The sequence below is a fragment of the Canis lupus genome, chromosome 15 (assembly GCF_011100685.1).
Source record: "Canis lupus familiaris isolate Mischka breed German Shepherd chromosome 15, alternate assembly UU_Cfam_GSD_1.0, whole genome shotgun sequence".
In the NCBI taxonomy this organism is placed as follows: Eukaryota; Metazoa; Chordata; class Mammalia; order Carnivora; family Canidae; genus Canis; species Canis lupus.
The window spans coordinates 45,792,209-45,816,094 of record NC_049236.1 but is presented as its reverse complement, the minus strand read 5'-3'; the positions used below and the strand labels follow the sequence as shown (position 1 = coordinate 45,816,094).

General features: G+C 43.4%; 1 long non-coding RNA gene and 1 pseudogene across 2 annotated transcripts in view; both read left to right on the top strand.

The window, feature by feature from the left end:
- Positions 1–23,886, top strand: part of LOC111090082 — a 246,039-nt gene that overhangs the window by 76,130 nt on the left and 146,023 nt on the right. The gene's annotated exons all lie outside the window — the stretch shown is intronic.
- LOC119869425 lies at positions 2,252–2,408 on the top strand (annotated as a pseudogene).

Below are 23,886 nucleotides of genomic sequence, written 5' to 3'. Positions count from 1 at the left end.
ATAAATGTTTTTTACTTGGCCTGATGCTTCATATTATTTTAAATACTTTATATTTATTTCCAGACATCCTACTTATTGTTGCATCAAGTTTTTTGTTTTGTTTTTGTTTTTTACTGTATGTTGAATCGAATATAGTCATGAGGGAATAAACAAAACTGGAACACTTAGCAGGTGTCAGGATGATATCTATCAAAGTACAGCAATCAGAACAACGAGTTCAGGTGGTAAGGGGCTAGATTTGAAGTTTAACATCATTTTAAATGTTTATGATTGTGGCCTTAACCTACAGAAGTTTTAGTTCCTAAAATATATGACTTTGTAAATACAACCAGATATCCTGAATGGGAGGATGGTATTGCTACCTATGAACATGCACGCATAGACGCTAAGGTAAGGTCTGTTCTCTGGCAGAGTTTAGTGAAACCTGAATAACATTAATGTTATAATAATGTTGTATAATATCATATAATACTTATATTATACATATATTATACACATAAAACACATTACATATATAATATAATATTATAAAGTTCATCCTGGCTTAAAGATGAGCTCAAGAGACTCTGTTTTTTAAAGAAAACCAGGTCTAAGTAAGGATTTCTCCTATGGACTAAGCTTAATTCAGCTTGGCTTTCTTCCTAGAACTTGATGAGAGTGCTCCTTGAAAACATCCTGACTCCTTTTGGAGGTCGGACTTCTCCCGACTTCTCCTTCAGGTCAGGTTGGCATCATGCATCCTTGCAGGCTCCCATAATTCTGGGCTCCTGAAAACAAAGTTAGCTCTCTGATGACTCAAATTGCTCAGTTAGCAGTCTCGAGATCATAATGCATCCTTCCAGATTGTTGTTGTTTTTTTTTTTTTTTTCTCAACTAGAATAAAGAAAAACTGCATGAGGATGAGAAAGTTGAACTGCTTTCCCCTCCCCCAAGCCTGCTCTTTTCCTTTTTAGTCCTACTTCAGGTAAGACACAATAGGTACCTCTATTGTGGTTCTACAGGAGGGGAGAGGAAAAACCTAGAGCAAAATCCAGAGATACTTCCTGTCTCTTAAACAACATGCTACCTGCAAGCTCCATCTCCCTGAAATGTGTTACTCCCACTCCCTGTTTCTATCTTATATCCCAGCACATAATGTTTTGAGCAATGTGTTTAAACAGAAAACTGAATGTTTTTTCTTTTTTAAAAAAGATTTGATTTATTTATTCATGAGAGAGACAGAGAAAGGCAGAGACATAGGCATAGGGAGAAGCAGGCTCCATGCAGGGAGCCCGATGCCGGACTCGATCCTGGGATCCCGGGATCACAATCTGAGCCAAACGTAGATGCTCAACCACTGAGCCACCCAGGTGCCCCACAAAATCTAATGTTTGAGGATGTCTCACAAAGGTGTTTTGGTTTGTTTGTTTGTTTTTTGTTTTTGTTTTTGTTTTGTTTTTTTGCTTGTTTGAGGGCTGCTTAAAAGAAATCCTTTATTTTACACATCAATGCAGTGTTCTGGGCATAGTTACCCACATACGTGCCAGCAGCCATCGAACTGGCCCCGGAAGGTGGCCCCACTGTTGTGTTCGGGCAGGAGTCATCTACCAGGTGACAGTACCTCTCCCCATTCCTTTGGCTAGAGAAGTGACCACGAGTTTCTGTCCCCTCCGTGTGCTTTATGGAGACAAAAGGAGCGGTTGGCCGCCGAGGCTGAGGGCTCCCGCAGGCAGGCGGAGGCGCCCCGTGGAGAGGGACAGGGGTGCACGCCCGAGCCTGCGGTGACCATAGTCCTTACCTCAAGGACCAGTGAAAACCGACAAGCTCCGTAGCTTCCTGGCTCCCGTAGACGTGGTGCTGGAGGAGGGGGTGGGCGGGGGTGCAGCTGAACTGGGAAGCTCTTGTCCTGATGGGCCGAGGAGCCCTGGGGGGACACTGCCCTGGGGGGCCTGGGCTCCTGGCTCCTGGTGCCTGGGCCCACACCCGAGGACACGGCCGGGTCCGCCCGGCGAGGCTGCTCGCTGCGAGTCCAGGGACTGCAGTGTCCCTTACAAGCTTATGGGGACGTGAGACGGTGGCCGGAACATTGGGACAAGGGGGTAGAGAAAACTCTTCACTTCTGCCACGTTTCCTACTATGTTACTTGAAGTACATATTCTGATTTTCATTTAATTGTCCTTATGTAGGCAAAGTTTGGGAACCCTTTCTCCGGGGATCATGCCTCATTGTGCCCACAGCTTTGGAAAACCTTCACCTTTCCAACGTGATGTGGATCGCGTGTCGGGCTTTTGGCTAAGATCAAGCGTAATATCTGTTCTTATCAGTTTACTCTCTGAAGACAACATATTAAATGCATTTTCGGAGCAGGGAGATGGAATAGGGGCTTCCCCATCCACTGCTCCACTGCTCCAGGTTTGCTTTGAATCTTTCCTCTGCCCATTCTTGGTTATGTGACTTTGGACCAGTTCCTTAACTAGTGGCGCCATCACTTTACAGTGATTGAAGAAGGCCGGGGGTCAGGGGCATGACACAGAAGTAAAAATGCGAAGTCAGAGCCTGGAATAGAGTGACACTTAGCACTAGTGTGTAGGACAAATGAAGGGACAAGCAGTGTAGAGCATCTAAGTCTGGAGCGAGGGACAGTGCTCTGCAAAGGTTGACAGGTTCACTGAGGGAAGATTATGTGACGGCAGCAGTGGGGTCAGCAGGTGCTTTGGCAAGGCTGGTTGACTTGAAAAGATGTGAGGTGCTCCTATTAAAAATTTAGGGCAAAAAGAGGCCAAATCCTTCTCTGCCTTTACCCAGATGACTTCGTGTATGATGTCATAAGCAGGCGAAAGTCCTTCCCCACACTTCCTCATCATTCATATCTGTCCTCCAGCCAACAACAGGGTTCCTATGGGGAGCAGAGAGGCCTGTATTTAAAAATACATATTATCTGTAACTTTTTACTATAAATCTAATTTTTAAGATATACTTTTAGGAATTATTTTTAATAAAGAGAATCCAGTTTCCACCAGATTGCATCTATTATACAGTTACTTCCTCTTTGTTTTGTAAGTGGTCATTGAGAGATGAAGCTCAGGTTCTGTGTGAGTTTTCCAGGTGTATTTTGAAGTTGCTACCCAGCAGATTATGCTGAGCAGGAGAAGAAGACAGGAAGAAAAGATTATCCCCCAGATACCTGGGATTTGCTGAGCGTGACAAGAAAAAATATTAGCATTTCCTTGAAATGAACACAGGAAAGGGACACAGAGTTTTACTTTAAAACGTGATTCTTTTTTAAAATAGGAAGTAATGAGAATATTTGCCAGATTAAGCTGCCACCATAACCAGGTCTGAAAAGAAACCAAGGGATCTGGAATGCGAAAGTGGAAAGCAAAGAAAGAATCATGGTGTTTTGACTTTGGATTAAAGGAAGGAAACATTCACAATTAAGGTATGATTGAGGGAGGTGAGGCATCAGATGGCCACCAGCTAGAGAGCTTGCTTCTTCGTAGAGCAGGAACTTGGCAGGAGCCAATGGGGATGTGGACATCACCTGCCTTATCTCCCCAGAGAAAGCCTCCAGCTCTGAGCTTAATTGTATTGGCAAGGATGAATCAGGAAGCTTACAGCTTTGCTAGGCTGTTTCTGCACCTACTTGAAAGATAAACACCCCAAAGCTCTCCACCACTCTTTGGCCTAAAGAAGGATTACATTTTCTCCAGATGGCTGGGTATTGTTAAGCCAAAAATGAGAACAGGAATACATCCCCTCTAGAAAGAGATAAGACTCAGCTCGCTTAGATAGCGGAAGATCCGGAGAAACTAAATCCTAGGCCAGAACATCACCCTGAAGAGTTTGGGGGAAAATTTTTGTGCAAGGAAGGTCTGTGAGTGACTCCTTTAGCAAGTGGGATTACCTGAGAAATGATCCTAAAAGATAAAACGTACAGTTGCCTTGGATTTAATATCTTTAACCTCTACTACCTGATTAACCAAAGGTATGGCACAACATTAAGTGGTTTTGAAAGGGATGTGTCCAAATGCTAAGTGTAGCATTTCTAAAGAGGTATGGCCTGGCATGACAGAATGAGCCTGGCTTTGAGGGCCGGAAATGTGGGTTTGAATCTGAATTCTTGCTTCCTTTGTGATCTGACCCAAATACTTGCTCTCTCTGGTCTCCAGTTTTTTTCTATTTGAGGATAATGACAACCTATGTGTGCTGTTTTGTGGTGAGCATTCGATGAGATACTACAATGACCTCCCAGGGTCAGAAGAGGTATCTGATGAATGAGAGCCTCTGGCACCACTTGCAGGAGGAGCATGAAATACAATCTCAATCCCCAAATCCTCAAATGTTCTGAAATGATTCTTTTTTTTTTCTCTTGTTAGGTATAGAATTAGAAGATAGGGACAAGAAAGAAGTAATGGATACTGTGTGCCTGGCTTTAGAGAATTATCTTAAAATAAAAATAAAACATTGAAGTCTCAATTTAAAAATAAAGTTCAGGAATGTGTTCTCTGACATCCTTGATGTTAGCTTGCTCTGCTTCGGTGTATCCATCTGTAAAATGGGACTATTATTACAGTTATAAGTAGTTTACAACAGAAAATAATGTCTCCTCAATGTCACAAGATCCTTCTGTTTCAAACTCTTCTATATTTATCTTGACCACTCAAGAACACGAAGAGTTTCAATATATTCCACTTAAAAGACCAGGTTTTCTCCTGCTATAGAAATGTGGGACAAGGTATATTCGAGTGGTAAATCAGTGACACCCAGTGGCTGCTGCTTTTATATTTACCTTTCTTATTTTCAATTTAACTTTGTAAGACTATCCCAGAGCAAATTAAGAAGATAATGAGAAGATGGAAGTCATAGTTCCTTTTGAAGAAGAGTTTCTCAGCAGTGACATGAGTTTTCCAGGACATGGGAACAACCTAACAACAACACCAAAAATAGAGTGTGCTGGAAGGTAGGGAAACAGTTCTGGGAATTCTCTGCCCCATCATTTTGCATTTTGTTAAAGATCATACTCAAGTTTTCCTGTCACTGCTGGATTTGGCAAGAAACATTCTCATCACAGAAGTGGCATGTCAGCTGTCCAGATTCCAGCTACATTCAAATCTATTGGACACAGTTGGGGACATTCCCTAGAAATTAGACTTCCTGAGGTGTCTAAAACCTAACTAGAGGTTTATTCCAAAGCCCCCTCCTCTATGACACAGTAATTGTGGTGGAGCTAAAGATCCCTCACATGTGAGATTGAGTAGAAGCAAGCATAATGGCATGTGGCTGGGCTCAAATCCCAGCTACTATACTGTTACTGGATGCTCGTGGGCCACCTACATCTTCATAGCCCCTTATATTTTTATCTGTTCAAAGAGGGTAATGACATCTAACGCATAGGTTGTCGTAGGATTTTAGTGAAATAACATACCTAAAGTGATAGGCACATAGCAGGCACTTGGTAAATAGCAAATAACTTTGTCCTTTTTATCAGCCAAGGTTCTCTGTCAAACTAAGTACAAGACAACTTCTGACAAAAACTGTTCTCTAAAACTGGATGCATACTTTTTAGGTGCTCCATGCTCTGACTCTCCTCTCAGGACAGAGAGGATGGAAATGCATTCCTTGTCATTCTTTGTCATTAGGGGGTAGAACCATTTCTCATACGCTGCTGAAGTGCTTTGGGTTTCTTGGATAAAAGTCTCTTTTTATCACATTATAAAATCGTTAGCTAATAACTTACATTCTAAGGATTAGCATTTTCCCCACACAAAACCTTCAGGAGGTCAGCATAGCACAGAGATATGGCAAATAAGGCAATTAGGTAGCATAATTCATAAAGGATTCCACAGAGGGTTCGTTAAAACAAAAGACTCTAGTTCTTGGTTGCTTCTCCCTTTTAATTGCCTGATAAATATTTTCAAAGGATGGGTTATTAAACTGTGTAAATAGAAATGTCATGTAAGTAAAATTTACAAAAGACGATCTTTTTTCTCCCACTTTCTTTATATTAGCTAACTATGTGGAGCAGTTAAGATGCCAGGTCTTGCTGAGTGAAGTAAGTCAGTCGGAGAAGGACAAACATTATATGTTCTCATTCATTTGGGGAATATAAATAATAGTGAAAGGGAATATAAGGGAAGGGAGAAGAAATGTGTGGGAAATATCAGAAAGGGAGACAGAACGTAAAGACTGCTAACTCTGGGAAATGAACTAGGGGTGGTAGAAGGGGAGGAGGGCGGGGGGTGGGAGTGAATGGGTGATGGGCACTGGGGGTTATTCTGTATGTTAGTAAATTGAACACCAATAAAAAATAAATTAAAAAAAAAAGATGCCAGGTCTTGCAATCGAGTAGACTTGAATTTGAATCCAAGATTTTTCATTTAACTGGTTTACTTAGATCTCTGAGCTTCAGTTCCATCATCTACGATACAAATATGATAATGCCTGCCTCGTATAGTAGTTGAGAAGAGTAAAGAAGAGCAAGTCTGGAAAACATTTAGCACATAGTAAGTGCTCATTACAAAAAGGGAGGTTGGGGTGGTGGTGGTGACCAGAGCAGTGGCTCTTAACTTTATCTGATTCCAGCCCTCTTTAGATAGCAAATATTCCCTTTTACCCTCTTAAAATGGAATTTTGGAGCTAATAAAAGTCATCTACTACATGCTTCAAATAGCAGTGTAGTGCTCTAATTGAAGCAGAAAGAAGAAATAGAAAGGAGATTAGGACCTACGGTGAAAGAATATGCATTTCCATATAATGCTGGGTACAACTATTGCCTGGATGCTGTGCCTTCGTGAGCACCCTGGCGGTGGCAGCTAACCGTGCAGAACTGGTTAGCAGTGTGACTTACGTGCCATAAGTCCTACTGCTCTTGGTGACTTTTTGAAATAGTGAAAAACTGTTTGTAATATTTCAAATGAGGCAAAGAATGATCTCTCCTCACTTAGGTGTTAGTTGCATCACTGAAAATTTTATGTTGGTTTGTATAAATTAAATACATGGTTTATATTTAAACCATGCAGAAACACTTTGTTAGAGGTAGGTTTTAAGCTCAGAAAATTATAAACAGATTTTTCACCTACACAAACTTTGAACGGACTGATTTTTCATTATGCGCCTGCCTCCTTTGTTACAGGGTGATGATCATCCTTGACCTCTTTCTACTAAATGCCACTAACCCTCACTTCTCCAATTTCTGTGACAACGTAAATAACCCCACAATTTTCCCAAATGCCTCCTGGTGGCCCATGCTATCTTCATCAAGAACCAGTGGTCTAGAGGGGCTGGAGTCTCAAAGCTGACTTTCTTAGCTTCCTTGGCAAGCCAAAGGTTTTGTAAGCCAGGCTGTGGGGAGCTCAAGACTGAGGTAAGGAGTGAGGGATCCCTCTGGAGCTCCTTGTATAAGGACGCTACAGTCATTGGTGAGGTTTCCATCCTCCTGATCTAAGGGATTCCTAAAGGTCCCACTTCCTAACACCATCCCTTTGGGAGTTAGGATTCTGGCATATGAATTTTGGGGATGGTGTGAAAGAACAGAAACATTCAGTCTATAGAAAGCCCCACAGGCCAGGAGCCAGTGAGTGGGCCCTGAGGCTGCTGTGAGGCAAGTGTCAAAGCGATGACCCCACAGCAGAGTGGACCTGGCCCGGCCAAGGGCAGAAGAACTCTGATGGGCCTGCAGCCCCTGTGCAAGGCAACTGAAGCATGGAAGTACTACAGTTTTTCAACAGCAGGTGCCACAAGAAGCTCAGAGATGAAGTCCTCACAACCCAGTGTTTACCTCCAGCCTGAATAAGTCACTATACCTAAGGGGCCTGTGAAGATCCAGAGGATGCCACCTAGTTCCATGGACTAGGAACCTGTGCCATGTGATCCTGGAGGCCACATCCTTGCTAATAAAACTGGAGGTGATCTATAGTGACATTTGAGAGACTGAACTTGACCCCAAAAGATGAAACATGTACTTAAAGGTGGTTTTTGTTTCAGACTAAATTGATTACCCTCCCTCCCCCATTACCCAGCAGATGGAGGTCTATGAGAGAGATAAAGTCAATGAAAGGGGGGAAGTGGTAATCTGTAATTTCTTTACATGTAAGTATATAGTGTGAATAAATTTGTGATCCTTCTATGCTATTAATTAACCAGGAGTTTGCCCCCAGGACCTAAACATTACACATTTTTAGTACTGTTTTGGTGGGTGATGGCTCTGCTTACATATCATAGTTCTTTAATTTGTGGCATTGAGCCCAATTCATGTTTAGATTTAGTATTAATCTAGTTAGCCAACAAAAAGAGCTCAGTAATTTCCAGAAAAGTAAAAAAAAAGATTCCTTTTATCATCACTTCACTGTAGTGGAAGAAAGAAAGAAAGAAAGAAAGAAAGAAAGAAAGAAAGAAAGAAAGAAAGAAAGAAAGAAAGAAGAAAGAAGAAAGAAAGAAAGAAAGAAAGAAAGAAAGAAAGAAAGAAGAAAGAAAGAAAGAAAGAAAGAAAGAAAGAAAGAAAGAAAGAAAAAAGAAGGAAGGAAGGAAGGAAGAGAGAGAGAGAGAAAGAAAGAAGAAAGAAAGAAAGAAAGAAAGAAAGAAAGAAAGAAAGAAAGAAAGAAAGAAAGAAAAGAGAAGTCAAATGCTCGTATTCTGTGGATATCACACATGCTCTTCATCTCCAGGTGAGATACAGCCCTGACTAGGAGGCAGTGAGGAGAGATGTGCTCATTCTTTTTTTTTTTTTTTTCTATTAAGATTTTATTTATTTAATTGGGCAGAGGGAGAAGCAGGCTCCCTTTGGGGAGCTCCACACAGGACTCTACACCCCCAAACTCTGGGATCACGCCCTGAGCCAAAGGCAGACGCTCAACCACCGAGCCCCCCAGGGTCCTGAGAAGTGCTCAAGCTAGTGGCAGCGCTTCAGTGTGTGCTCAGCAGTTCCATCCTCCTAGTTCCATCCTCCTGGACCCCTCTGAGCACCTGCCTGTGACAGTGGCCCCTGCAGAACTCCCAGAGTTAGATTCTTAGTGGGTCTGGGAAGGGTATGGAGACATCAGAAGATACAGCAGCTCTGTGTGGGGTAGGAAGCTGAGGCCAGAGGTGGGGAGGATGAAGATAGGAGTTAAACTGATGCCAGAACCTAGAGTTCTGTTATTAATAGTGTTTTCTTTTTCAGAGGGGCTGGCTTGGTAGTTCTTTGATTCTGGGTCCCCCACCCCCGCCCCGCCCCATCTGTTGCTACATCATTGGATTTCTGCTGGCTCGTGCTCTCTTTGCCTCTTCCTAGCAAGCTGTGGGGCTGATTTCCAACCGCTTCCCATCACAGGCACCCTCTTCCAGGGAGGGCTACTTTAGGACATGGAGTTGAGTTTTCTCTCCACAGTTTTTTTAGCTACAGTTATTCTACATGGTTCTTTAAAAGCCACCAGAAATACAGATTTTTAAAATATATATATATGCATATTGAGGGGGAAAGCCATAAATTTGAATAAAATGTAATGACTTAAAAATGCTTATTGAAAGAAAGATAAAAAAAAAAAAAAGGGAGGCAAAAAACCCACCAAAACCCTGAAGAAACTAAATGGTCCAAATTATGTAAAAATATCACTCTAGATGAATGTTTATATTACCCTTCAGATGCACAGACAAAAGTATAATAACATAAAAGCTGTAAGGAAATACAACAAAATGTTTATAGGAATCTACCTGTAGGTGGTGAGATTACAAGCGATTTTAACTGTTTTCCTTAACATTTTCTTCACTTTCAAAATATTCTTTAATGAGCATATATAAGTTTTATAACAGGAAAAATGATTTAAAACCACTAGCTATTGTTTTTGTTCCCTTTCTCATATCAGCTAATATATAATTTTTTTCCTAAAATGACAATAGATGTGTCTTGCTGTCAGCAGATGGAGGGTGTAACATATCCAGAGGGAAGGAGGAAAAAAAGTGTTTTCATAAGCAAATGAATTTATGCTGTTGTCTAAAACATCAAGTATTTTACTTGAATTGCCTGAACCTTCTTACTTACAAAGGTAGGGGTAGGATACCAGCTGTAATGAACATTGGCTGTGCTTTGAAAACCGGAAATGCATTTTGCCTTTCTAAGAACAGTCAGTTTTCTTGTCAGCAATTACCTTTTACGGAGCCTGGTTCAAATGCTATCAAGAGTCCCACCATCCCTAGATGGGGGGCAAATGGAAGTTTAGCTCTTGGAATCTCCCCTGGCCCCATACATTTGAATTTTGAAATGAGGAGCAAAGGGGCAGGAAAATTGGTTGCAATTCTATTAGGTCCTGGCAACATTTTGTCATTCCTGCTTCCCTCTCTGGGAACTGCCTTGTTAAATGTCTGTGCTCAAATGTAATTCTCTTGCCTCGGAGTAAATTCCTCTTTATTTAAGTTCATCAGAACCAGTTTCTTTTGCTTGCAACCAGAGCACCTGTGTTGTCAAGTTATTTTATATCTGGACTGAAGCAGCCCTATGCTATTTCCATGGGTGGCTGGATGTCTAGCTTTGACTCTTGGCCAATTTAAGATTAACGGGCTAGCAACCAGCTAACTAATGATTTATGATGCTCTGTTTATAGTCCAGAACTCCCCCGGTGAAATCCTAGGCCAGATTGTTTTTCAGTAGATTTCACCTGATGTAACCAGTTGGCTGGGCTTGGTTAATATGACCTGGGGATAGAAAAGACCCCCAGGAACTTCTGTCTGGAGGTCTTAGGAAGCCAAGATATATAGTACAAATTTTAGTAGTTTAAACCAGAGACCGAGCATGTCCTTTCACAAATAAGAATAATCCCGGAGAGTTTTGCCTGGAAGGCTCAACTCCCAATGCTGGAATGCACTGGAATGCATTCTCTCGGTGCACCATAGCTTTTGGCTTTATTTAAGCCTAAAGAGAGCATGCTCTGTGAAGTCTTGTGCGTCTTTTTACCTAACCCTATTCTGAGTAATCTTTTTAATTTTTTTTAAGATTTTATTTTATTTCATTTGAGAGGGAAAGAAAGAACATGAGCAGAGAGGAGGGGTTGAGAGAGAGGCAGACCCCCTGTTGAGCAGGGAGCCCAACTGTGGGCCTCAACCCCAGGACCCTGGGATCACGACCTGAGCCAAAGGTAGACGCTTAACCCACTGAGCCAGCCAGGTGCTCTCTGAGTAATCTTTATGAGACCCTAACTTCCGCAGAAGCATATACCAGTTACAAAGTGATAGAGACCCTGAGTGGTGGGAAGCTCCTGAGCCAAAGGGTAGGTGGAGAGAGGGGCTCGGGTGCCTAGCAGTCTTTCATAGCAGCTCTCGTGAGGGGGCACATGTGGTTTCCTCTGGACTGGATGAAAAGCTAAGGGCACTCTAGACAAATTTTTTTTTTTTTTTTAATGATAGGCACGCAGTGAGAGAGAGAGAGAGAGAGAGAGAGGCAGAGACACAGGCAGAGGGAGAAGCAGGCTCCATGCACCGGGAGCCCGACGTGGGATTCGATCCCGGGTCTCCAGGATCGCGCCCTGGGCCAAAGGCAGGCGCCAAACCGCTGCGCCACCCAGGGATCCCAGACAATTTTTATAAGATACTATAGATCAGAATGAAGTCAGGAGAAACTTTAACCTTCTTCTGAATATGATATAAAACCCCTGGTGTTACTGGAATGATGTCAAAGCCAAGGCTTCATGGTCAAGCTAATCAGCATGCTTTAGTTGTCCTTCTTGGATGCTTCCGTCATGTAATTGCCTTCTCTGGTCACATCCATTGTGCCTTTCTATGGGACCGTGGTTGCTTGGTGAATGTTAAACTAAGATCTAGTGTGTTTTTTTGTGAGTCAGTGAATTATGTGTTCCAAAAAATGCTCTTTATCCACTGTGGTCAAGTTGTAGACTAGTTCTGGTCCACAGAGAATTACAGGATTCACAAGACCCATGGCTCTGTGCCCCTCATTTAGAAAGAATCACTTACATCATTGTATAATCACAGTTATTTTTACATCTTTTTTAATCTCTCTATGAGCATCTTGATTGCAGTGACTCATCATTTATCTTCCTATCCCCAACAGCATCAAGGGAATGCCTTCACTTAGTAGGCGCTCAATAAGCATCTATAGAATAAGCATTTATGTGTATGTATCTATATATTTGATGGGAAAATTACTAAAAGTCCAAAGAAGTCTAGGATTTTTCTTCTACTACAATGTCATAATTTTGAGAGCGGCAAAAGGAAGTGCAATAAATCGATACAAGAAAGGAACTTTAAAATACAGCCTCTAATGTTTGGAACAGATTGATTTTTGATCACGGATGTCATCTGCTGGTTGTGAGTCCTGGTCCAGACATGGCCTAATCTTGTTGTGATCCATCTGGCTTAGTACTTTGTGATGTGATGATGAGCATTCTCGATGAGGAGCCACAGCGACTCTGAATCGAACGTCTTTAAAATAATCCAAGGAAATTTAGTTTTGCATATAATTTTGCTTGTGTTCTATTGAATTGTAATTCTTTGAGAAGGGCTGAAGTTCCATAGACAAAGGTGCTTTTGTACAGCAGTTAGAAGCGTGGACTCAAGATAGATTGCCTGGAATCAAATTACATTCCTGTGATTGCTGGCCATGTTGCCTCAGCCATGTCACTGGATCCTACTATGCCTTAATTTTCTCGTCTGTAAAATGGAAATAAGTAAATCACATACCTCCTAGGTTGTTCTGAGGATTAAAGGAACCAAGAATAGAATGTGACACATAGTAATCTCTCTCTCACTCTTTCATGTAATTACTCAATAAACTCCCTATCTAAGGCCTCACTGGCCAGGAGTTGCAATATCATCTCATCTGGAAAGCTGATTAAACTGGTGTTCTCTATCTCCGGGTTATCTTTACATATTCTCTCTAGGCAGGTCTTCCTGTGTGTGCACATATTGGAATGAAAACATCATTCTGTTCCTTCTGATCAGGCACCTTTTTCATTTTCAAAGGACTTGATGGGTAACAAAGGATCTGTATGCCTCAATCAATAAGGAAGAAGGAAATCTTGAATGCCTTTTAGCCAGGTAAAGATGGATGTGTGTCCCATTAAGTTTAAAAAACAAAAACAAAACAAGGAACAGGTGACTTTCAGGAGTAACCCAGATGTCCCTCTAAGAAGCTCACTAGGGAACTCTACTATAGAATTGTCCCGTCTATCCTTCCCTAGGGGACCCTATTTCAATGTATGAGACAGACTATTGTATAGCTCATTGAAAGACAGTGTTCTATCCTCCAACTTTTAAAGATAGTACAGTGGTTGCCCCCAAACCAATCTGGTAGCTCTCAGAAATAAAACAATTAAGAGTTAGAGTTATGTTAAATGTGAAGGAATATCATTATCCAATCCAGGTCACTTAGATCAAGCCAAATATTTAAAATTAAAATAATTGCCAAATAGTATGTTTTCCTTTGAATGATGTCCATTTCCTCCCTTCTGATCATATATGTGCTCGCCTCTATGAACATGTACACACCTGTGGACATGAAAGTCTCCCTCATCCATGTAACTTGGGAGGCCAGCTCCTTCACATGACTGTCTGTTTGGTATGTGAGGGCTCAGGCAAGGAAAACTTCTAGAGCAGATACCTCAGGAACAGTGTGAGCTTCCCCAAGCTGTCAGAAGTGGGGAATGGCCATGGGTTCAGGCAGCTCGAACAATTGGAGGAAAGCCATGGGCCTGCCATGGTTGTGAAGGATGGTGTCCCTGATGGTTTGAGAAAGTCTCAGTATTAAAATTCACCTTTGAACCTACACAAATACACCAATATGAGTGAGTTTACAATGTTATTTTTAAAAAAGGCAAATGGGGGCACCTGGGTGGTTCAGTCAGTTGAGTATCTCACTCTTGGTTTGACTGTTGGTTTGTGCTCAGGTCATAATCTCACGGGTTATGAGATCGAGCCCCCAGTGGGGCTCTCCTCTTCCAGGAGTCTGCTTGAAGATTCTTTCCCTTTGTCCCTCCCCCCACTCACATGTGAAACACTCTTTCTCTAAAATAAATAAATAAATCTTATTTAAAAAAATAATAATAAAAACAAAAAGCCAAATGAAACAGCTCTGTTGTCAATTGACCATTACTTGTGATTCTAGGACTAGAAGCTGACTCAGGAGTTCAGAGAGCCTGGGGGTAGTATCTATAGTTTAGAGGAGTTCTTTCAGTCACGAAGTCTTTGCTCTTGAAATGTGTTGACCTGCTTTCCTTAGGGTTCATTTCCTCCAACCCTGCATTTCACAAGACGGTCTGCCTCTTTAATGTCCCCAATTGACCACTAGATGGCAACATTGTCCTTTTATGTTACAGCTTTGACTACAATAAACACTATAGATTTATTTTTCTAACAACCAGAGTAAAAAAAAAGGACTAGTAATTTAAATGCACCACTCTGTATAATAGGAATAAGGTAGAGCTTATTAAATTAGAAATTAGTGATTTACTTACCTAGAAAGAAACTTGGCAACATCCTGTGTCTTTCCATTTTGGGAGAGGACATTGGTGTCTGGTGCTTATAGACCATACATAGTGTGGCCTCAGTTCCTCTGGTGTTTGTGGCTTCAGGAAACTGCCCAGATGTTGGATAGTTTTTTAATTCAAATCATTTAACCTCTCTTGATTCCAAAGTCAGAGGCATAATAGTAAATAAATAAGTACAAGATTCCAGGGACTCTTCCCCAGGGGTTCTGATTCAGTAGATCTAAAGTGGTGCATGGGTGTCTGGATTTTTAAAAGCACCTCCACGTGCTTTTGATTGTCAGTAAGTTTGGAAGTGGACCTAGTGTCCTTAATTTCTCCAGCAACAGAATCCTCAAAATAGGGCAGCCCCGGTGGCTTAGCGGTTTAGCGCCGCCTTCAGCTCAGGGCGTGATCCTGGAGACCCGGGATGGAGTCCCATGTCAGGCTCCCTGCATGGATCCTACTTCTGCAGAGGCAGACTCTGCCTGTGTCTCTGCCTTTGTGTCTCTCATGAATAAATAAATGTTAAAAAAAAAAAAAAAAGAATCCTCAAAACAAAATGAGTTTTAACTCCGTTTTACTGAAAATTGTCATATACAAATTTTAAAGAGAAAAGGTCTTAATGAAAAATACTCAAGCAAAAAAATAAAATAAATAAAAATACTCAAGCCAAATACCATATGAGTGAAATCATTCATACATGGAATTTGAGAAGAACAGATGATCATAGGGGAAGGGAAGGGAAAATAAAATAAAATGAAAACAGGGAAGTAGACAAGCCATAAGAGACTCTTAACTCTAGGAAACAAATTGAGGGTTGCTGGAGGGAATTGGGGTGGGGAGGGGGTAACTAGGTGATGGGCATTAAGGAGGGCCCATGATGTAGTGAGCACTGGGTGTTATATGCAACTGATGAATCACTAAATACTACTGTTTTTTAAAAAGATTTTATTTATTTATTCATGACAGACACAGAGAGAGAGGCAGAGACATAGGCAGAGGGAGAAGCATTTGGGGAGCCTGATGTGGGACTCGATCCCAGGACCCCAGGATCATGACCTGAGCCAAAAGGAGATGCTCAACCACTGATCCACCCAGGTGCCCCACTAAATACTACTCCTGAAACTTATAACACAGTATATGTTAACTAAACTGAATTTAAATTTAAAGATTTAAAAATAATAAAAATACTCAAACATTTTGATTATGAAAAAGTTAAAATCACTGTAATAATAGTAGAGCTCTAGCAATTGAAATATTTATTCACCCTAAATGTTGAAAGCAAAGGTTGTCAGATCTGTGTGTGGGCTGGAATTGATGTGATGAGAAAGATAGCTGGTTTATAGTTTTGCCTCTCCTGTGTGTTTCTCATAATGGAAGATTCTCAAACTGACACATGGTGGATTTGTGTAGAAATAATTTCAGATATTCCAGAATGATATCCCTCTATTGTCACATTATATATTAAGATGTATATCTTTAAAAATAATTTATTACTTGGGGATTCCCAGTGGCTCAGCGGTTTGGCACCTGCCTTTGGCCCAGGGTGTGATCCTGGAGACCCGGGATTGAGTCCCACATCAGGCTCCCAGCATGCAGCCTGCTTCTCCCTTTGCCTGTGTCTCTGACTCTCTGTGTGTGTGTGTGTGTGTGTCTCTCATGAATAAATAAATAAAATCTTAAAAAAATCATTTATTACCACTTTTGAAAAATTTGAGGGTTCCATCAGCTATATGAAATATTGGTTTTCTCTGTCATTTCTCATTTTCTTTTCTTCTCCTCTATTTCTCTTTCTCTGTGTGTCTCTGTCTCAGTGTCTTTTTGCTCTGAGTCTTTATTTACTTTTTGGTTTAATGTGATAGCTTGAGACCAAGAAATCACTGTTTATGTATTATTTGCCTTGACCTATTTGAATCAACTGACCTCATGAGTTTTTTTCTTTATCCAATATCATCTTTTCTTTTTCTTTCTTTCTTTTTTCTTTTTTTTTTTTTTTTTTTGTAGTTAAAAATATCAGGTGCTTAGCATTAGAAAAGAACACCACCCTTTTCTGGTGTTAATTCATGAGTTTATATAAAGGTCCTCCTATTGACAATTTAGAGGGGATGGTGCTTACTTGAATGTGTTTATTTTTTTATCTTTATTTGCTTTTAAAGATTTTATTTATTTATTCATGAGAGACGCAGAGAGAGGCAGAGACACAGGCAGAGGGAGAAACAGACTCCATGCAAAGAGTCTGATGCGGGACTCCATCCTGGGACCCCGGGATCACATCCTGAGCCAAAGGCAGACGCTCAACCTCAACCATCGAGCCAACCAGGCGCCTATTGAATGTGTTTAAAGTTAAAGTACAGATGCCTTTTTAAACTGCTATAGAACAATTTTGTTTTCATAGGAAAAAAAAATACTGGGATCCCATAACATGATTCACCAGTTTAAATGCATCAAATCTGCTGTTCACAAAACTGTACTTATATGACTTTTTGTTGCTAGAAGGCAAGTTTCTGGGAAACTTACTGCTTTGTTAAATCCCTCTGCTTTTTCTTGTTTCTCTGGGTTAAGAAATCCTTGAATTTAAAGACAAAAAGATTCCTATATGTTAGAAGTCATTTCTAATTTTTAAAATATAATGGCAAGAAGAAAACCAGTCAGAAATGGCACACAAATTGAAATATGCGTTGGTTTCAGAGTAGACACACAACTTAGAGGAATTCTCATTTGGGTGGATGCTTGTTTTTCTTGTCATAAGTGGTGTCCACACTTACCACTCCCTGCATTCCAGTGCTGGTCCTTTGCAGTAGGAAAAGAGGAAACAAAACATTCATTCTACCATGGAAGTTTTAGTTTTGAGGCCGAAGACTCTGAACCTGCACTTAACAGAAAAAGCGCCCTCTGAGCTGAGCCAGCAGAGGGACCTGGAGCACTGCTGGTCAGGCTAGGCCAGCCAGACGAATCTGTGTGGCCAAGTAAACATTTATTTTCCGAGAATCTTATTCCCTGTTTCTCTCCTTTAAAAAATGCAAGAGAATTATCTGTAGGAAAATATTCAGATTTAGATCAAAACAGGAAAAGGAAGCAGTACTCTCTAGTGAGAGAGTTAAACCATACCTCTTCCCTCCTGAAAAATTGTCAGTGATTTTGATTAGCAGGAATCACTGACACTACAAATCAATCCTGTTTTAATTTTTAAAAGACACTTGAGGTGTGTTTCACAGCACCTTGTTTCTGTGCAAACTGAAAAATTAAAATAAAATAAATTAAACAAATATTTTAAACCAGAAAAAAAAAAAAAAAAGAAAGAAAGAAAGAAGGGGGAAGGCCTCTAAATTTAGAAGGTGCCAGATCTTAAGCACCAGAAAAGCCTGTCCTGGTTTCCATATGTTTACCTCTCTGCAAAGCTGGCCCATAGCGTACCTTCCGTCTTCAAAAGGAAATCCTGGCACCTGGAAGATTGGGCTGACAGTGAGTATTAAAATGACTTGTTTAATGAGCAGCCTGATTGAACCACATAGGAAACGCTGAGGAGGCTCTTCGAGGGACTAGGTTTGGTGTTTGCATTTTGTTATGTTGTATGCTTCCACTGTCCCTTATTTTGACAAGCTATCGAAAAGTTTGGGATGAGCATGGGCAATTTTTCTTTTTGTTTTTAAACCTGGTTGCTAAAAAAAAAAAAAAAAAAAAAAAAAGAAAGAAAGAAAGAAATAGTGCCTCTCCTTCCTGCCTCTAATGGAAGACGGTTGTGCCACTTAAGTGAGATGATGCTTGGCACTAATTCAGCACCAAAGATTCTTGAGGTCCGTAGGTACTGGGCAGGGACCATGAGAGACGGGCATGTTTTAAAGCACTAGGCCACCCTTCACTAAGGAAGGGCTATTTACTAAATGTTGGACAAATTGCCAGTCCTTAGGGCAGGAAAAAACTGATCTCAAGAAATCTTTACCTGAATTCCACGCTGCTTCCTCCAGTGTGCCTCCATTTCAGGGGTGGGCCTCCTCCCTCCCCAAGACGAGTTCCAGCTCCCCCATAGACTGCACACACCGCCTTCCAACACAGAAGGTCATTTTCATTAGAAGTCTAACCTGAATTTCCCTTCACAAATTTAAGATGACTGCTTTGTTTTTGTTTTTGTTTTTCTCACTAGAAAAATAGAAAACGTTCCTTTTCTTTGTCAAGACACAGACACCAAAGTCCTTTGTTTCATGTGTTTGTCATTTTACTTTTCAAGTTTGGACTTATTTCTCAGTGAGTTCAATTTTTTCTTCTGAGTTGCTTTGAACTTTTTACCATTTCCCTTATTTATGGAGGACTTAACTGAAAATAAGATGGTAGTAGATATCTTGTAAATGTTGAGTTAAAAGAAATTCAGAATAAAGTACTGGAAATCACACATAGAAATATTGTATAAATGTGCTGTTCAGAATTGTAAGTTTTGTGGCTAACAGGAAGAATAGAATTGCCCGTTCTGCAAGTCGACAGCTTTATTCTTTCCCCGTTGATACAATGAGACTCATTTAGTTGCAAAAACCCTTGAAAGCAAACAAGTGGGTTGGAAATAGTTTAAAGATTCCAATATCCCAAGTTTTTGTGGATGTTTTTTCCATCATGTCTTCATGGGGAAAAGGAGTCTGTTTTGATCAGAGACTTTCTACTGTTTACCCACTGCAAAGCCATTTCATGAGGATAATTTAAAGGTTGGGAAATAACTGCAAATGTCTGCAGGACAAGAAAGTGATTATAAATATATGCTCATGGGACCTAGGATCCTGACCTGAACCAAAGGCAGACACTTAGCAGCCTGAGCCACCTGGGGCCCCAAGAAGTGTATGTGTATTTAAAAATAGATGCACAGGTGCATGGCTTTTAAAGGAAAAGACTAGCCTATATAAATGACTTTGTTGAGATGTTTCAATAATGTGATTAAAGAGGAAATTTGCTCTCCTTTATAGACTTCTCTCTTCACAGAATCTAAGATTTCCATTCCAAGTGCTATAGAGGAGTGGCAGTAAGACAACTGTGATTGGGTTTTAGGGGGAAATGCTTCCAGGGTAGGGAAGCACAGACAAAGCAGTAATAATTGGTAAAGGAGCAGTTGTTTCAGAGACTCTTCTGGCAGATGCAGAAAATGTGCAAATGTGCAACTGGCACAGATGCCAAAGTGGACGGTCATACCTATCAGAAAAGTGTGTGTGTGTGTGTGTGTGTGTGTGAGAGAGAGAGAGCGAGAGAGAGAGAGAGAGAGAGAGAGAGAGAGAGAGATTTTTCTCTGGCTAAGGGGCAGCAGACGTTAAGGAAGGCCGTAGCCAGAGTTGTTGGTTAGTTCTTTCTGAGTGCTGTGGACCAAGACCCAAACGAATCCAAGCTTCTAGATGAGCAGCGGGGTTTTAACGTCTACACAAAACCACAGAAGACAGTACTTCCCGAGGAAAGTGGCCACTGGCGCTGAGGGGACATCAGAGCAGCGAGGACCCTCCCAGACAGCAGTGTCTCCAGGGCGCAGAGGAGGAAGCTAAGCCCAAATAGCAGTTTCTTCCAGGGATCCCTCAGCAGTTCCCCTGCACACACGTCATTCCTGCTCCAGGTGGGGGGTTCAGCAGCCCTCGCCTTTCTTTCCCACCAGCTGTCTGCTTCCTCTCTCTTCTCTAGGGGAAAATGATCTTGAAGTAACAACATGAATATTTGCTGAGGTTGATGGTGGCAAATTAAGTAACCCATCGGTTTGAGCCAGATCCGCAGAGAGAGAACAGTGTAGACCGCCTGGTGGGGAAGGGGCTGGCAGAAGCGTCCATACGGTGCCGCTGGCAGGTGTTGAGGGACCTTCTGGGAAGAGGCTCTATGGGGCCTGCTCCTCTGCTCACTGCACCGACTCGCAGCTGCCATCCAGGAGACCAGGCCACTGGAGAGTCTTTGACATGATCCAGGGGAAGAAACAGTTTAAGTCTGAGCATCTAGGAAAAGTCCCGGTTCTCCCCAACAGCTGGCGCACGTTCCTTCGTGGCTGCTGTTGTGTCTCCGGGCGCTATGGCTCGCGTAATTGAGCGCGGCTCCGTCGTTGCTTAGGCCGCCAGGAAGCACCTCCCGCCTGCGGAGAGGAGCCCGAGGCCGAGGTCCGCGGGGGCGGAGGGGCTGGCGGTTAGCGGCGCCCTTCCGCGTCCTCGCCTGGCAAATGCAGGCGCTAAGAAGCCGCCTCATGGCTTTACTGCGAAGAATCGTTCTGTTTTTCTCGCAAAGATGATGAAAGTAAAACACTGGGGAGCTTTGGCGGCCCGTGGTAAATGCTCAGTAAATGTGATTGTCGTTACTGTTATTGATTCACCCAACAAACGATGATGTGCGCTTAAATAGTAATACTACGGCGGGCAGTCCCCTGGATGCTGGGAACCCAGCGCGGAGGGGCCCCGCCTCGGTTCCCAGGGTCAGTGTTGCGGCCCCGGCCCCGCAAAAGCAAGCTCACAAGTGCGACAGATGCCCTGATGAGGGAGGAGGGGAGGGAGGGGAAGGAGGGGAGGGGAGGGGAGGGAGGGGAGGGGAAGGAGGGGAGGGGAGGGGAGGGAGGGGAGGGGAGGGGAGGGGAGGGAGGGGAGGGGAAGGAGGGGAGGGAGGGGAGAGGAGGGAGGGAAGGGAGGGGGGAGGGAGGGGAGGGGGGAAGGAGGGGAGGGAGGGGAGAGGAGGGAGGGAAGGGAGGGGGGGAGGGAGGGGAGGGGCGGGGAGGGAGGGGAGGGAGGGGAGGGGCGGGGAGGGAGGGAAGGGAAGGGAGCGGAAGGGAGGGGAGGGGAGAGGAGGGAGGGAGGGGAGCGGAGGGGAGAGGAGGGAGGGAGGGAGGGGAGCGGAAGGTAGGGAGGGAAGGGAGGGGAGGGGCGGGGAGGAGAGGAGGGGAGGGGGAGGAGAGGAGGGGAGGGGGGAGGAGAGGAGGGAAGGAAGGGAGGGAGGGGAGGGGAGGGGAGGGAAGGAGGGGAGGGAGGGGAGGGGAGTGGAGGGAGGGAGGGGAGGGGAGCGGAGGGGAGGGAGGGAGAGGAGGGGAGGGGAAGGGGGGGAGGGGAGAGCGGGCTGTGTCTGGAGCGGGGCGCGGGAACTGGCCCCCCAAGTGGAGGCAGTGTGAGCGCGGGGTCACCCGGTGGAGAGGCCGCGCTGCGCGGGGAAGGGCCTGTCTGAATTGGGGGCGGTTGGGGTGGCCCGGGGCGGAGTGGCCGCAGGGACAGGGCCTTCCCGGCGCGGAAGCTACAGGGCCGAGCCCGACCTTCTCCTAAACGCGGCCCGAAGCCGCCGACAGGCTGAGGGGGAAGGAGGCGCGCATCTGATTTGCCCTCTAGGGCGCTCAGCGAGGCTACGACAGGCCGCACGGGGACCGGGTCGCCGTCCCTCCGTCCGTCCCTCCGTCCGTCCGTCCGTGGAGCCAGTGCCTACCTTCCTGCCCCAGCAGCCACCTAGGAGGGAATACCCCTGCCGCCTTGGCCGTTTCACCCACGTCCCCCTTGGCCCCGATTTCAGCTATTTCTTGTATCCTCTGCCGCGTGCTGTCGTGTTGGGGTGGGTCTCCGGAAACACATGAAGTGGGAAAGCAAGAGAGAAGACGAGACTTAGGAACTCGCACGCCTTTCTTTAAATACATTCCTCTCGAGGTAGCCGTATGGTTTCCGTCCTGGGTTTGACCTGGTTTGGGAGGAGGACCCCATAGCCGACTGTGTGTGCGCCTTCACCACTGGATGCCTTGTGCCCCGGTGGAGGACGCGCCCCAGGCGGCCTTACCCTCGGGACCAGCTCTTCCCTCCTGGGTGAACTGTCTGACGGTAATTCCCACGCCCGCGGATGTGAGCCAGCAGGTTGCTGAGCTCCTGTCCTCTTCCCCCAGCAAGGTGTGCGAAGACGAAGCTCTGCGCAGCCAGTTGGTACTAAATTGCATAATAGGTTAACCCGAGTCCTTTGAATTCGAACAAAAGAAGTTCTCAACCTGATTGGAATTAACCTGCCCTGACTTCGGCTTCATCTCTCCTAAAGCAAGCATGATACCGATTGGCAGGCAGGGAACCTGATGGCTGTTAATGGGGGGTTTTCAACTTTCTCTTGCTTTTCTTAAACTATTAAGAAAGAACAAAAAACATGATTTAGAATGAAATCAGTTTCCAGGAAGGGAAAGAAAGAAAGCTGAGAATTTATTATTAAAGAAAGAAATAGAGCCAAGGTGAAAAAAAAAAAAGAAAAAGAAAAAGAAAAAGAAAGGCCTTCTCACATCTTCTGGCCAGGTGCTCCGTGCATATAAATGTTTCAAGTTAAGCTTTAAGATCAAGGGAAAGTCTGTAGGGAGCCTTGTCTCCTGGAGATCTGCTTGCTAGAGTTGCTCCTGAATACAGGCTGCCCATTTTTATTTGGTTATTAAGGATTAAAGGGGCGACGATTCTGGAATGGTAGTTCCTTGGTTTCCATTAACTTTGTACAAGATAGTGAAAAGCAAGCTTCCAAGGGAGGGTTTGCATATGTATTTCGTGCCATCAGCTCGCCTCCTTCTCTGTCATCTTGTGTGTGTTTAACATGAAATTGTCCCTCCTCTCATGAGCTCGAACTAGAAGAAAGCGGCCTGGTTGCAACGATTGAGAATCTCTACGCCTTTCAGAAATCCTCCTGGTTTTCACAGGAGGTGGAGGGAAGATGAAAAGAATTTCACATTAGGTGGCTGGTTGCTCCAGATACAGAGGCTTAGCAATTGCCTTGGAAAGCTTCTACTCGCCTTTGCCCAAGTTGGCTGGGCTTTCAGCGTCTGAATGCCCGAGCAGGAGGCATCCCGTCACTCCACGTCCATACTTAAAAGTTTGCTCTTTTGTGGCTCATGCTGCAGCCTGTCCTCAAAACTAAAGCGTGTGTGAAGTTACTTTCATAAGTCGCCTAAAAATGGTTAGTGATAAAATAACATACACCTGGAGAGAATGCTTTGTCCTCGTGGAGGGTAACTGTGTTGCAGAGATCTCATAGTTGGGGGTCCGATACAGTCATTAAAACAAAAATATGCGTGAAGAGCTCAGCATTAAAAACCAGTCTCCTGATGTAATGCATTTCTTGCAAAGTGTGTTTTGTTTTAAAAACAATGGGAATACAGAGTTCATAAAAATGCACACTCTCCCTGCTAACATTTTTCAACCCCATGATAACCTGGAGGTACAACGTATAGACCAACAGACTGATCGAAGAGAGCAGAGTAACTTGTCCTGTGTCATAAGACTAACAGATGGTGGAAGTTGGAACAGAAGCTATTATGTTTTGACTTCAGTTCTTGTGATTTCAGTACTGCACATTTTTCTTCAATTATTCCCAGGTTTTGTCAGGCTGCATAATATGAATGATGAAAAATCAACTAGAGAAACAGAGTTTGGGGGCAATATCTCTTATTGTATGTTTTTAATTGAAATTCTTATAAACTCTGGGCCTAATTTCCTTTATATTATAACCTCACAGTTTCATGTTCATGGCTACT